The sequence below is a fragment of the Panicum virgatum genome, chromosome 5N (genome assembly GCF_016808335.1).
Source record: "Panicum virgatum strain AP13 chromosome 5N, P.virgatum_v5, whole genome shotgun sequence".
Lineage (NCBI taxonomy): Eukaryota > Viridiplantae > Streptophyta > Magnoliopsida > Poales > Poaceae > Panicum > Panicum virgatum.
Window position 1 is genome coordinate 35,857,038 of NC_053149.1, and position 12,813 is coordinate 35,869,850.

The 12,813-nt window shown below is 43.2% G+C and overlaps 1 pseudogene; it reads right to left on the minus strand.

Annotated features, from left to right (window-relative positions):
* LOC120672477 overlaps window positions 1-12,813 on the minus strand; it is a 32,337-nt pseudogene that overhangs the window by 2,174 nt on the left and 17,350 nt on the right.

Below are 12,813 nucleotides of genomic sequence, written 5' to 3' on the forward strand. Positions count from 1 at the left end.
GATATACATTGAAAGCACACATTCCCAAAAAAAAATTAAATTTCGAAATTGCAATCAAACATATTAATTACAAAGAAAGAATCCTCTGTACTACTATTGAATAAACTCACCGTACTCATCCAAAGGCGCATCGTAGTCATAGCTGGTTGTGATGTAGGGACCACCAGAAGTTCGCCCGAAGTTGGTCCCACTGTGGTACTGATAATCAAGAACAACATGAATGGAGGTGATAACATTATATTAATGGCGCTATTAGAAGATAATCGTATATACAGTTCATGTTTAAAAACCCGAGAATTGTATACCATGTAGTAGTTCACTTCTGGACAGATCCACGCTTCTGGAAGAACCTGGCAACCGCGTAGCTAGGCAATGTCTTCAGCAGACCGATGGAAATCCGGCTTGTCCCAGGCTTTAAACCTAACGGCACAATTTTCAATCACCACATGTGTCAAACTAACCGAAATTACAAAAATTCAGAAACAAAAGCAAGACCAGATCGTAAATAAAAGAGCAAAACAAAAAAAAGACTAATTACCAGCCAGTCCAGTTCTCTGTCCAAATCTTGGGAATGCCTGTCCTATTCGGGAGCCAGTCGTGGCAATAGAATCCATTGCATGTGTTGATCTGCATGCAGATAAGAACGAGAATAAGCTTGACACATTATAGTTAGCTGAAGGTATATATATACGAAGCTTCATTACGATGGCTTGAACCATTTTATCACAAACTAACTAGAAGAATGCATGGTGAAAATCAAACTTACCACATTGTGTGGCACATGGTGATTCTGCTGGCACATGATCCACGGGACGCCGACCTTCTGCTTGTTGGCCATGTCGGCGCACCAGTGGATGTATTGCGACGCAGACTGGTTGTTGTTCAGCTCGCCCATGATGTTTCCGTACTCGTTCTCAATCTAGGCAGGCAGCATTAACATTAATTGGAAGATACTAATATTTTCCACAGCGCAAGTGAAAGGGAGAACAGTAATGCTGCACGTATATATATGCACCTGAGCGAGGATGATGGGGCCTCCCTGCCCGGCAAACATTTTGGCGTCTCCATCTCACGCTGCGATGGGGCCGGATCGGAGGAAACAAAATGCATGAATACTTGGGAATACAATTCAACTTATGCCAGCAAGCGGATCTGTCTAAATAGCAAACTGGTGTTGCACTCCAGGCTCCAAGGTTATGCATCCTAGCTAGTTTACCTCAAAGGGGTCATTGTGGAGCCTGAACTGCATGCCGGGGATGTTACGCAGCCAGGCGGGAAGGCCTCTGCGCGCGCGCAACAACAGGTAGACACAGTCAGAACAGAAGGATATCATCAGTATGCATATGAAAATTAGAGATGAGAGAGTTGGTAGTACCCATAGTTCCATTCCCCACAGATGTAGGGACCAATGCGAAGAATGGCGTACATCCCGGCATGCTGGATCTCCTTGAAGAACCTGACGATGTCGTAGTTCCCCTCGAAGTTGTACTGCAAAACAGACAAGAAGATGCAGGATTATTTATTGGAGTTGGGATGACTGGGGCATGTAGTAGATGATTTGCCTGGCGCCGGCGCGGCTCGTGGCCGTTCCAGAAGACATAGGTCTCGATGGTGTTGAGGCCGCCTTCCTTGGCCTTCCTGATCAGACCGGGCCACATCTGCAGCAAAGATAGATCCATGGGTCAGATTCAGATGGCTGCGTGCACCAGTCGTCGTAGAAGAACCATGCATGATCGGAGCAGGAGCGAGCGAGCGAGGAGCACTACTACAAAAACTGATTAACACCGCATCAGCAAAGATTTGTGTACTAGTGGAGGCCGGCCGTCGCATTAAGCTAGACAAGAGAAAGAAGGATCCATCTCACCTGCGGCGTGCTCCTGGGGTAATGGATGGACCCGGACAAGATGATGCGGCGCTGGCCGTCGATGACCACGGCACGGTCGTTGTAGGCGACGGTGGTGGTTGTAGGCGAGCATGAGGATTGATGAGGAGGAGGGGCAGCGCGAGCGGCACGGCGGCCATGGTGCAACGACCGACGGAGGCGCGTGGGAAGAGCATCATGTGCAAGTAGTAGACTACAGCTGGTGTGTGTAAATGTAAGCGAGTGATCGAAAAGGCGATGCGTGTGGGCGAGGTATTTCTAGGCGGCGGAGGCGGAGGTCCATCATCATCGTCAGGTGTGCTTGCGTCAGCTCCCGCAGGATAATGCACGCGCCAAGCACGGGATAAGCAGCTATGGGATCGAGGTGGGCCCCATATTTTTCTCCACGTGAAGATAGATAGCACTGGACGGTCCATGCCGATCGAAGTGCCGATTTGTTCGTGTCGGCCCGTGCGCCCGGGAAGATCGATGGTTGCTGGCATATGCATGCATGCATTGCGGTGTTGCGGAATGACGACGATGGCTCTTGGATCTTATCTCTGCCGCGCAGCAACGTGCATGTAGGTCTCGTACGTCTTTGATTGGACAAGATATGATTTATTTTCATGTACTCCGTACATGGAGAGTATTAAACTAAACATGCATGTTGGTTTTCCTTATACGTGGAACTACTGCCGCCAAAAAAATCAAAGCGTCTTCGCACGTACGTATCAGGGTAATTTGATTATGAGGACTACTCTTGAAAACAAAGAAAAAAGAATCATACGGTTCCTTCAACAATTTATTGGAAATCAGTTGTGCAAATTTACCTGATCTGATATTGTAGTAAGTCGGATTCAAAGAAAGGTCCCTTGATATGACATCTCGAACACGCATATCTACCATGCATCACCCGTACTAGTATCTTAATTTAATTTTATTACCCTTAGCTCGCTGCTCCTTATCTTTGAGGGCTCTTTATTTCCGCTGCCGGCCCAAGAAGTATAAGAGTCCAAATCATCGCAGACTAGATTGCGCATGGATTGGAGGCGCTTAAATGCGGCCGGGGGGAGTGGTTGCAACGACCTCGATCATCGATATGAAATTTACGATATGACATGACGGATTCAAAGACGGGTCCCATTCATAACATCTCGAATCACACATACCCCAGCTTGCACGGAAGCACGGAAGGGAGTTTGTGACCGTCGCCACTCTTCCTCTGTCGGTCCAAGAAGCAGAAAGGCCAAATGGTCGCCCGTCTACTTGTTCCAGAAACTAGCTAGATGTTGCATGGAGGAGGCGCTTAAATGCTTTCTAAACTAGCTAGATTTGAGAAAGATAGCAAGAAACTACAGGGGCAAGTTCTTGGACAGAGGAAGAAGATGACCGGTTGATTCTGTTCATCGATGCCCCTTTCAGATGCCGTTTGGACCATTTATCCTCAGCTCTGCTGTCTTGACAAGGTAACTTGGAAGTCCATCCAATGGCTCAGCTTGGAAGCCCATCTTGCGGCCCAGTTCCTGACAGTAACCAAGCGTTACGTCATTTGCAACCACCTGTACCTGGCTTATATTAACTATTCATTGCTCGCAGTCTTACTGCTGGAGCCAGGACGGCGTGGATGCACGTCGAATCTATACATGAGACGTATACTTCCTCCGCCTTCCAATATAAAATATTTTAATTTATTTTAAGTGAAACTATTCTAAAATTGATCATCAAACTATAGAAAAGAATAATAATATTTAAATGTTAAGTAAAAATAACTAGAGTCATTAAAATAGATTTTCATAATCTACTTATTTAATATATTAGATATTAATATTTTTTCTCTAAAACATTGGTCAAACTTAAACTACTTTAATTTGAGATAAATTAAAATACCTTACATTTCAAAATGGAGTACATGGTGCGGATAGAAAATGCATTTAAGCTTGTATCATTATTAGTAATCTTTGCCTATTTTTAAAACACAATATTTTCATCAGAAACTTTGGTTTGATCCAACAACATTATCGACGGGTATATGCTAAACTATATTAGAAATATTGTGATGTTTCGTCCAACAGCGCTCTAATTTTACGGTGTACCCAACAGCATAGAAAAATAAAACTATATTATATGCTAAGCGAACTCGAACACAATTAGAGCGTGAATACACAGTAAAATCCATGTTGAAAGAAACCATGGCAGGAATAAAATTAACCGCGACGCGTACGATGCCTTCGACTGTGGCAACTATCAAACATATTGCTCTTTGCTGAAGATGTGGTGCTAATTAATGAGAGTTGGACATGGGTCAATAGGAAGTTAGAGCTGTGAAAACGCACATTAGAGTCGAAAGGTTTTATGCTTAGTAGGACAAAGACCGAGTACATGGTGTGATTTCAGTGAGAGTAAGCATAAGGATGGAGATGTTAGCCTCGATGGGCAAGTGCTGGCTCAGAAAGATATTTTGTTGGTATTTAGGATCGATGCTACAAAAGGATGACGATATTGATAAAGATGTTAGGCATAAATCGCAGCAAGCGCTGAAATGGCGTCAAGCTTCTGGCATCCTTTGTGATAGGATGGTGCCTCAAAAACTAAAAGGTAAGTTCTATAGGCATCCTCTGTGATAGGATGGTGCCTCAAAAACTAAAAGGTAAGTTCTATAGGCATCCTCTGTGATAGGATGGTGCCTCAAAAACTAAAAGGTAAGTTCTATATGACAATGATTCGCCCGGCGATGTTATTTTATAGGTTGAATGTTGCCTGCTGAAAGACGACATATCCAACAACTGAGTGTAGCAGAGATGCGGATGTTACGATGGTTTTGCAGGCACACAAAAAGGGATAGAGTTCGAAACGAAGTTATTCAGGGTCGGGATGCCGCCAATTGAGGAGAAACTTATCCAATATCGGTTGATGGTTTAGACATGTCCTACGAAGGCCTCCTGAGATGTCGGTGCGTAGTGGGGTTCTAAAACAGATCAATAATATAAAGAGGGGTAGATGTAGACCTAAACTAACTTGAGATGAGTCAGCGAGACCTTCGGGAGTGGAATATCTCTGGAGTAGTTTTGGATAGAAGCGTTTGAAGACTAGCTATCAACGTGCATGGACTATGATCTTTGTTTCTTTTTGGGTTTCATCTCTAACTTCCTCCAACTTGCTTGAGATAAAAGACTATGTTATTGTTGTTATAATGCAATAAGACATGCTAAAAAAGAGTGCTGTTATGAATCACAGTACAGCACATCTCTTGTTACTTTTTTTTTAAAGCACCCAAGAGCACTAGAGAGAGAGTCATGTAAGAATTTTGAGCGCCCACACTGATCGAATTCAGCGCAGACAAGACTGCCTGAGAAGTCTCAAAACGCGTCATACCGAGGCTTACGCACACCACCTCACACACGCACACACCAGCACACATGCACACCACCTCAGTACCCGGTGAGGCACGCGGGTTGCGATTCCCCGGAATCGAACCCGCACCCGGCCGCACGCTCACCTGGCGAGCGAACTTTTGACACCGGGAAAACCAAATCACGTTCCAACGTACACATGCAAATCAAATTGGAACCACCAATGAATATGAGTCAAATTACGAGGTGAAAACCCATTATAATATGCAATTGAACTGTCCGATTATTCCACTTCTCAAACTGCACGCCATGAACCTACTGCTTGATGCTGCACATGGAGTGAACATAGTAGCGACGGGGATGGCACTCGCGCAACGAAATGTGATCATTACGCAGGCGCATCAGTCGTGCTTCGTGCCGCTCCCATTCTGCCCTGCAAGGATCCTCGAGATCTGCAGCCCCCGGCTGAAGGCCTGGTTGAAGAGCAGCCGCGTCTGGAACTCGGAGACAAAGGGGAACCACGACAACACGGCGATGGGCACGAAGATGAGGAACCCCATGGTGTACTCGTACATCCTTGCCATCTCCTGGATGGAGTCCCATGGCCCCATCTTACGGAGCGTGGCTCCAGTCCTCTGCCTGAACTTGGCACAGCAGGGGCCTCTGCATGCTGCGCCAGTGCCAAATGAGCAACATAGCGTGTGAAGTGGCTCTATAATCAACCTCCGGAACAGCGGTCCACATAGTTGCGCAATCTAAAAGGAGCAACAGAAGGTGATATTAGCATGAACGACCGTACCAGAGAATAAATGAATACACATACAGTACATGAGCAAGGTAACATGTAAGTATAATTGATAAGAAGAATCACTCACCAGAAGAATAAACCAGCCAGTGGGGATGAAGGCCAAGATACTGGCACCAACATCTGCAATAGCTAGATCAAATCCAACAAATAGAAGGACAAGCAAACCGATGAGAACAAGGAAGACAATGCCCTTGAGGATGCGAAACACGAGTTGAAACCTTGTAACAAACTTCTCTCTCCCCATTGAAACAACCTGAAATAAAGGGTCCCTCTCCAGGTGTAAAAGCCAATGAGATAAAATAGGATGCAGTGCAAACACTAAACTACTGTTACCTTTAGCGACACAAGAGCGACTGCTATAACGAACCATGACAGTGCATATACCTGGGGAAAAGAACAGAGCATTAGCTGATTGACTTCCTTCCTAAATGGGAATTACACTGACAAGGGCCATTCTAAGCAGGTTTCTTACCAAGAAGCTTTTGTTACCGTGAACTATGTGCAAGTGGTAAACAATACCATATTGATAGATCAAGAACCGGAGGGAGAGGATGAACTCCAAGAGCAAGCTACGTATTGTTGCATTCTTCAGGTGGTCATGTTCACTCATCCACCAAGCCTCCCAACTCTGCTCCGGTGCTAGGCCAATACCACCTCTATTGCCCATCCACTTCCACCAGTCCATCCAGTCATCAACAGTCTTGTGCCACTCAAAGCAGGATGGGTTGAAGATAAAAGGCGCAAATAGCCAACAGAAAACAAGGAACCATATGGAAACTGTGACATACAGATACAAACTGGAGCTTCTGTACGAACTACCATATGCGAGATAAACAACCAAAAGAATAAGCAGCTCCAATGCTTTCACAAAGTGGCTCCGGGAGTACATCCGATAATTCTCAGCATACTTTGCATGGCGCACAACGAAACCTCTCCCTGTACCTCTATACTTTGCTCCACCATGAAGTATTGCCCTGCCATAGTAGTGAGTCTTTGTTCCAAGATGAAAAGTGAAGAAAACAGGAGCTAACTGAAGTTGCATAATTACAAACTCTGCCAGTGCTCTACCAAATCCTTTCTCCAGGCCAACCTCCATAATCATTGGGAGAACGAGCAACATCCCAAGTTGGAATACAGATTGAGTGGCAAGTACATTTTCAAATGGTTTGATATTTTGAATATTTGGATCTTGGAGTATTGACTTTTCTAAGCCACTCAAAACAAGGTATAACCTCCCATATAAAAATACATACACTGTAAGAACAGCCACCTGAAAGTAATAAATACAACTCAAGGTCAAGTCATAGAAAAATTATAGAATTAGTACACACGATTTACGTAGTATGTGCTCAAGACAATATATTTTTCACTTTCTATTAGACTATTAGTCCTTGATTAAAAACATTAAAGGACACATTAGTCACATTACCAAATATGCAAGCTTTGCACAAATTCTTTGGTAAATGAAATAAGGGAGCATACATCGCGTCCCAGATTATGCTTGTGAAAAATATTGATATTTCAAAAACCAAACATTTCTAATGGTTCCAGCGATGAGAGCTTTTGCATGTTTTGTTGCTCAAAAGTTGAAACTCCAGATCCCAGATATGATTCTTTTTGTTTGTTAGGTTCGGTTTGTCTTAGGCTGGGTTTGTTAGGAGAGATTGAGTTGGTTAGCAGGGATTGGGAAATTGTTTTGGTAGATGTCACTGCTGATTATATAAACCAGGGAACAGTATACTCATCCGTTTAATCAATAGATCAATCTCAGTTATCATGCCTCGTACGCGCGGCTAAGGCATGACGGCTTCGGTGTGTCGCATCGACGAGGTCCAGGGCTGTGTGTCCAACAACTTCTCACAACTATTCCCTCAAATTCCCACCTCCAGTGAATATCACTCCGTCCCGGTTATGGAATCAATCAATCTGCTTTCCTACTTCCTGGAAGTCATATTTATAAGTTACTAAGTTGATATGTTGAAGTGTCAGACCCATACCATGCTATTGAAGTAGAAGCCAACTGTGGTGAAGTACAGAGATAGCATCCTGTAGAAATCAAATCTCTGTCCTAGTCGATATATATCACGACATAGTGTCTGTTCACCATTTCCATTTGCCACCTTGGCCTCAAAATTGGATATTTGGTTCATTCCAACATCACGTCCTTTACCCAACTGTATGTATTCATGATGTGTGACATTTCCTTGACGCAGAGTTGAATTGAACCCTTTGATGTCAACAAGACCATTGTGAGCATAGTGGGCAGAACTAAGCAACTATGCTCACTGCATAGTCTCAGGAAAACATACCTGCAAATATATCCTCGCTAAGGTTGATAACCTTTGATGCTTTGCTTATGCCACCCCTTGTGAGGTGAAAGAGTCTATCGAAAACATCAGGGTGGCCATAATGGAATCGTACCCTGCATCAGAAATTTCTTAGAACTAACACTCCAAATATTCATAAAGATCTCCAAAACAAGTTGTAACAAGATCATTACCATCCTACTAACGTTTGAATTCTACCACTCCCACAAATTAATTAAATTACCAGCTAAATTATCACTCTATGTGTAATTTCTACACTATTTTCATGTATAAATTCTACCTGGAATACAGGTAGCAATCAGTGACAATTACAAAATCTGTGTACCCATGTCCATTCCTATTAGATTTAACACTTCAATACCATGTGGTAAATTACCAGTTCAACAAGTCACAATAATTACAGAATTTGTGTAGCCCCAGTGTCCACTCTAAGGTTTATAGGTGAAGACAACAATAATCAAAATATTAGGCATTAAACAAGCAACAACTTATCAAACTAAGGCTGTGGGCAATGTAAAAGACATGTATTAAGAGGTTCCTTTTGGCTTAGAATAAATGCCCTATCCTCATGATATTTCATTGATAGTTAACACCAATATTTTAAAACTCTTAAATGACGAAGTACTTTTATATATGGTACTGTATAGATTCAGGAGTGATGCTCAGCTATATTTGCAAATATAAACCAATCAGTTCCAAAAATAGAACATCCAGGATATAAAGCCAATATGAAAACATTGTCAAAAGAAGACAGCAACCAAACACTAATTTCAGACGCAAGCTCCAACTGTATGTTTCCTCCATTAATAACATCACTTTCTCAATTAGGATTTTAATTATTTGTTAGTGTACATGCTAGAAATTTTTGAATAAGTAGCCAAATGGAAGATAGCTAGAAATACATAAATGGATCATGTGGAAGCCTAAATTGTTTTTTGCGGTTTTCTACAAACAACGAACTACATGATAGAAGCTATAACACTGTAGCACGCAGAAGGTGAAGTGGACTGCTACAGAGGCACATCAGGCTCTATTTAAAACCATGCGTGACATAAATATCGTTAATGTAGTAACTTTGGTACACTCACAGTAACAGATTAGGATATTTGTGTAACTTCGGTGCACTCACAGTACAAGTCCTGATTGAATATATTCATTTGTGGGAGCTACTATCAAATGTTGAGCTGCAGCCAGATGTTGAAGACACACATATTTGGCAATTCTCACAAAATCAGCATATGAAGCTCTTCTTTATTGGAGCTGTTCAGTTTAGACTATGGGAGAGAATTTGGCAGAGTTGGCCCCTAGCAAGTGCAAGTTTTTCATGTGGACAGCTGCACACAAAAGATGCTGGACAGTAGACCGGCTGGCAAGAAAAGGGTTACAACATCCTTCTGCCTACCCACGTGCTGGCTGACTGACTCCAAACCTTGAGGATGTAAATTTTTATGACTGGTGGGCCAATACAAGTGGAAGGGTGTCTGGTCAGGTCCTAAATGGGTTGAACTCCATCATAATTCTGGGAGCCTGGAATTTGTGGAATCAACACAATTGTTGTGTTTGATGGCGCTTCACCTAGTATCTCTAACATCATCTCGACCAACTTTGAAGATCTGCAGCAGTGGTCTATGGCTGCGGCTAGAGAAGTTTCTTATATCCTCGCCCTGGCACCTAGGGACAGTTGGTCTAGTCCTGGTCCTGTCTTTGTTTGGAAAGAGAGTTAGTGTGTTTGTAACTTAGGAGGTGTTATATCCCCTTTATATCTGTAATGTTAGGGGATAAAACCCCGTCCCTTTTCTTCTTAATATAATGAAGCGCAGTTCTCCTGCGCGTTCGAGGAAAAAAAACACAGAAAAGGCATTCCTTTCAGTTCTTGTATAATACTTACACAGGAATTGGTAATGATACCATACATATAAATGTGTTACCAGAAAGGAAGTATGGCTTAAAAACTACAGCATACAACTTAATCTATATTTTCCAACTTTCAAATACATTTTCTGAAATGCAACTATGTATACAACAACAACAACAACAACAACAACAACAACAACAACAACAACAACAACTATGTATTCAACTATGTATGCCCCTCAGAATCATTTAATTTGCTTTCTAGAGAAGTACTAAATGTGAAATAATAGACTAGCCAAATTCTTTTTCATGAATAGAGTTTCTTTAAGCCTTAACAAGTACATGTCAACAAATAATAAACCTTTACGAGCAGCCTGGGGAGTTTTACTAGTACTGACTAATGAGTTCCATGTCGAGCAAAATTATCACAATTTTTTTCTTGAATACGCAGGAGCTGCGTATCATTGTATTGATAGTAGAAGAATTAAAAGAAAAAACAGATCACAATCCACCACTCTAACAACTAAGAGTTGCAAAAGATCCGAGTTTGTCGAATGTTGAAAGAGAGAGGGGACATACTTAAGCGGGTTAGCAAGAACACGTTGCCCAATAGTGACGAAGCTGGTCTCTTGGTTGGACATAAACCAGGCGAGGGATGAAACACTACATGTGAAGTAACAATACAATTACATTAGCATAAGACCACAAAGGAAGTCAATGAAACATAGTGTAAGAAAAACTGAAGACTTCTAAATATGTTGGTAGCAAACAGAAAAATCAACCTTCCTGTAAATATATGCTCCCGAACACCCAATATGGTGGGCTTTGACTTTCCATGTGTAATAAGGAACTCTTCCAAGAGATTTCTCATTTTAAATGCTTCCTCAAGGTAGTTATCCTATATAAGTAGAAAAGTGTAAGATGTCTGCATACTTGAAACTCATTACATAATACATATGGATTAGTATACCTGGTTCATGTCAATTGCTTGAAGTGCTTCTCCTCTTGTGAAGATTATGGCATGATTTTGATTATTAGGCTTGCCCTCTCCAATATCTGTTGGTTTACCAGGAAGCTTTATCCGGTAAATTTCCTGAAAACAAAAAAAAATGATAATGCACCAGCACCCTAGAATGTTTTAACATGGTCATGTTTCTCAAGATTTCCATAAGTTAATTGGCTACAATAAAAGCAAGATTAAGCTATAGTTATTCATGGCCTACATTCTGTTACATGCATTTTTAAAGTTGAAGGACACCTAGTACACTGAGCAATGAATGGATGTTAAATCAGTTATTATTTCATTGTAATATTGATATTCAGATTATTTCATTGCCTATTGTTCCATACTTAATTTATAGATAATAATAGTAACATGTACCCCCATAGACAAGTGAAAGGTAAACGTAGTTGGTGATGAGAACCAAACAGTCGGTCGGGTCGTAGTGCCTCCAGTTGAGAGGATGGCCACCTGGGCTCGAACTCAGGCTCACAAGTTTTGTGGGTCTCCTGAGAAACTAGTTTCTGCGAGTCTCCTGACCAGACAGTGTTATGCATGTCCCACTAAAAAAAAAGAGTCGGTTCATACTCCGGTGTCGATGTGTAAAATGTATGCATCAAACAATTCCCAGGAGAGTTTCAACCTTGCCATGGCTAGATAGGCCAAGAAAAATCTGTTCGCACAAAAGGAAAAGAGCTCTAGTATTGGAAGAAGTGTAAAGCAGGACGAGCCAAACAGATAAGGGGTGGGGGCAAGATAGATGAGTGATGAGCTTTATCCTTCTCTGCACTGCTACTGTGTCTGTGTGGCACTGCTGTTAGAGACTTAGTGTTGGAGTATATTGAGCCCATGTGTATAGAGGCTCATCTAGAGGCCCATGTATAGGATCTATATATACCCACCCTTCTAGGGTTGGAGGAATACATCAATTATTCCCTCCTACAGTATCCAATATTTTTTTTTAGCTTTAAACATTTCATAGCTGCGGGATCTGCGGTGGCGGCGGCATCATCCGGCGGCGGCAGGGAGGTGGTGGTGGCACCGGTGCCCCTGCCTCTGGGGGTACCGGTACCAGTGGGGGCCGTCGGGGTGCGCCGACTCCAGCTCCGGCTTCCGCTCCTGCCCCTGCCCCTGGAGGTACACCCTGTCCATCTTTCAGCAATCCATGGTCAGGGCGCATCTCGATGTGGCCGTTCCATGGTCCGGGAGAGGGGCCTTGTCCTCAGCTCCAGCCGGCGGCCATGTTCACTGGCGCTGCTCCACTCTTCGCGCCGTCCTGGACCCCGCCCGCTCAGCCCAGCCAGCAGCCGACCTGGCCTGGGGGGTGGGACCAGGCCGCTCTGGCGCAGTCCTTCAGCACCATGGGACTGACGCCACCGGCCAGCACCGAGTGGATCGCTGACTCGGGTGCCTCGTTCCACACCACTCCTGATGCTGGTATCCTCTCTTCTGTCCGACCCCCACACCCCTCTTGTCCTTCTTCTATCATGGTTGGTGATGGGTCTTGCCTTCCTGTCACCGCCGTGGGTTCTGCTCCTCGTCTTCCTAATGTTCTTGTTGCTCCTCAAATGGTTCACAACCTTCTTCAGTTTACTGCTGACAACTCCTGTTCT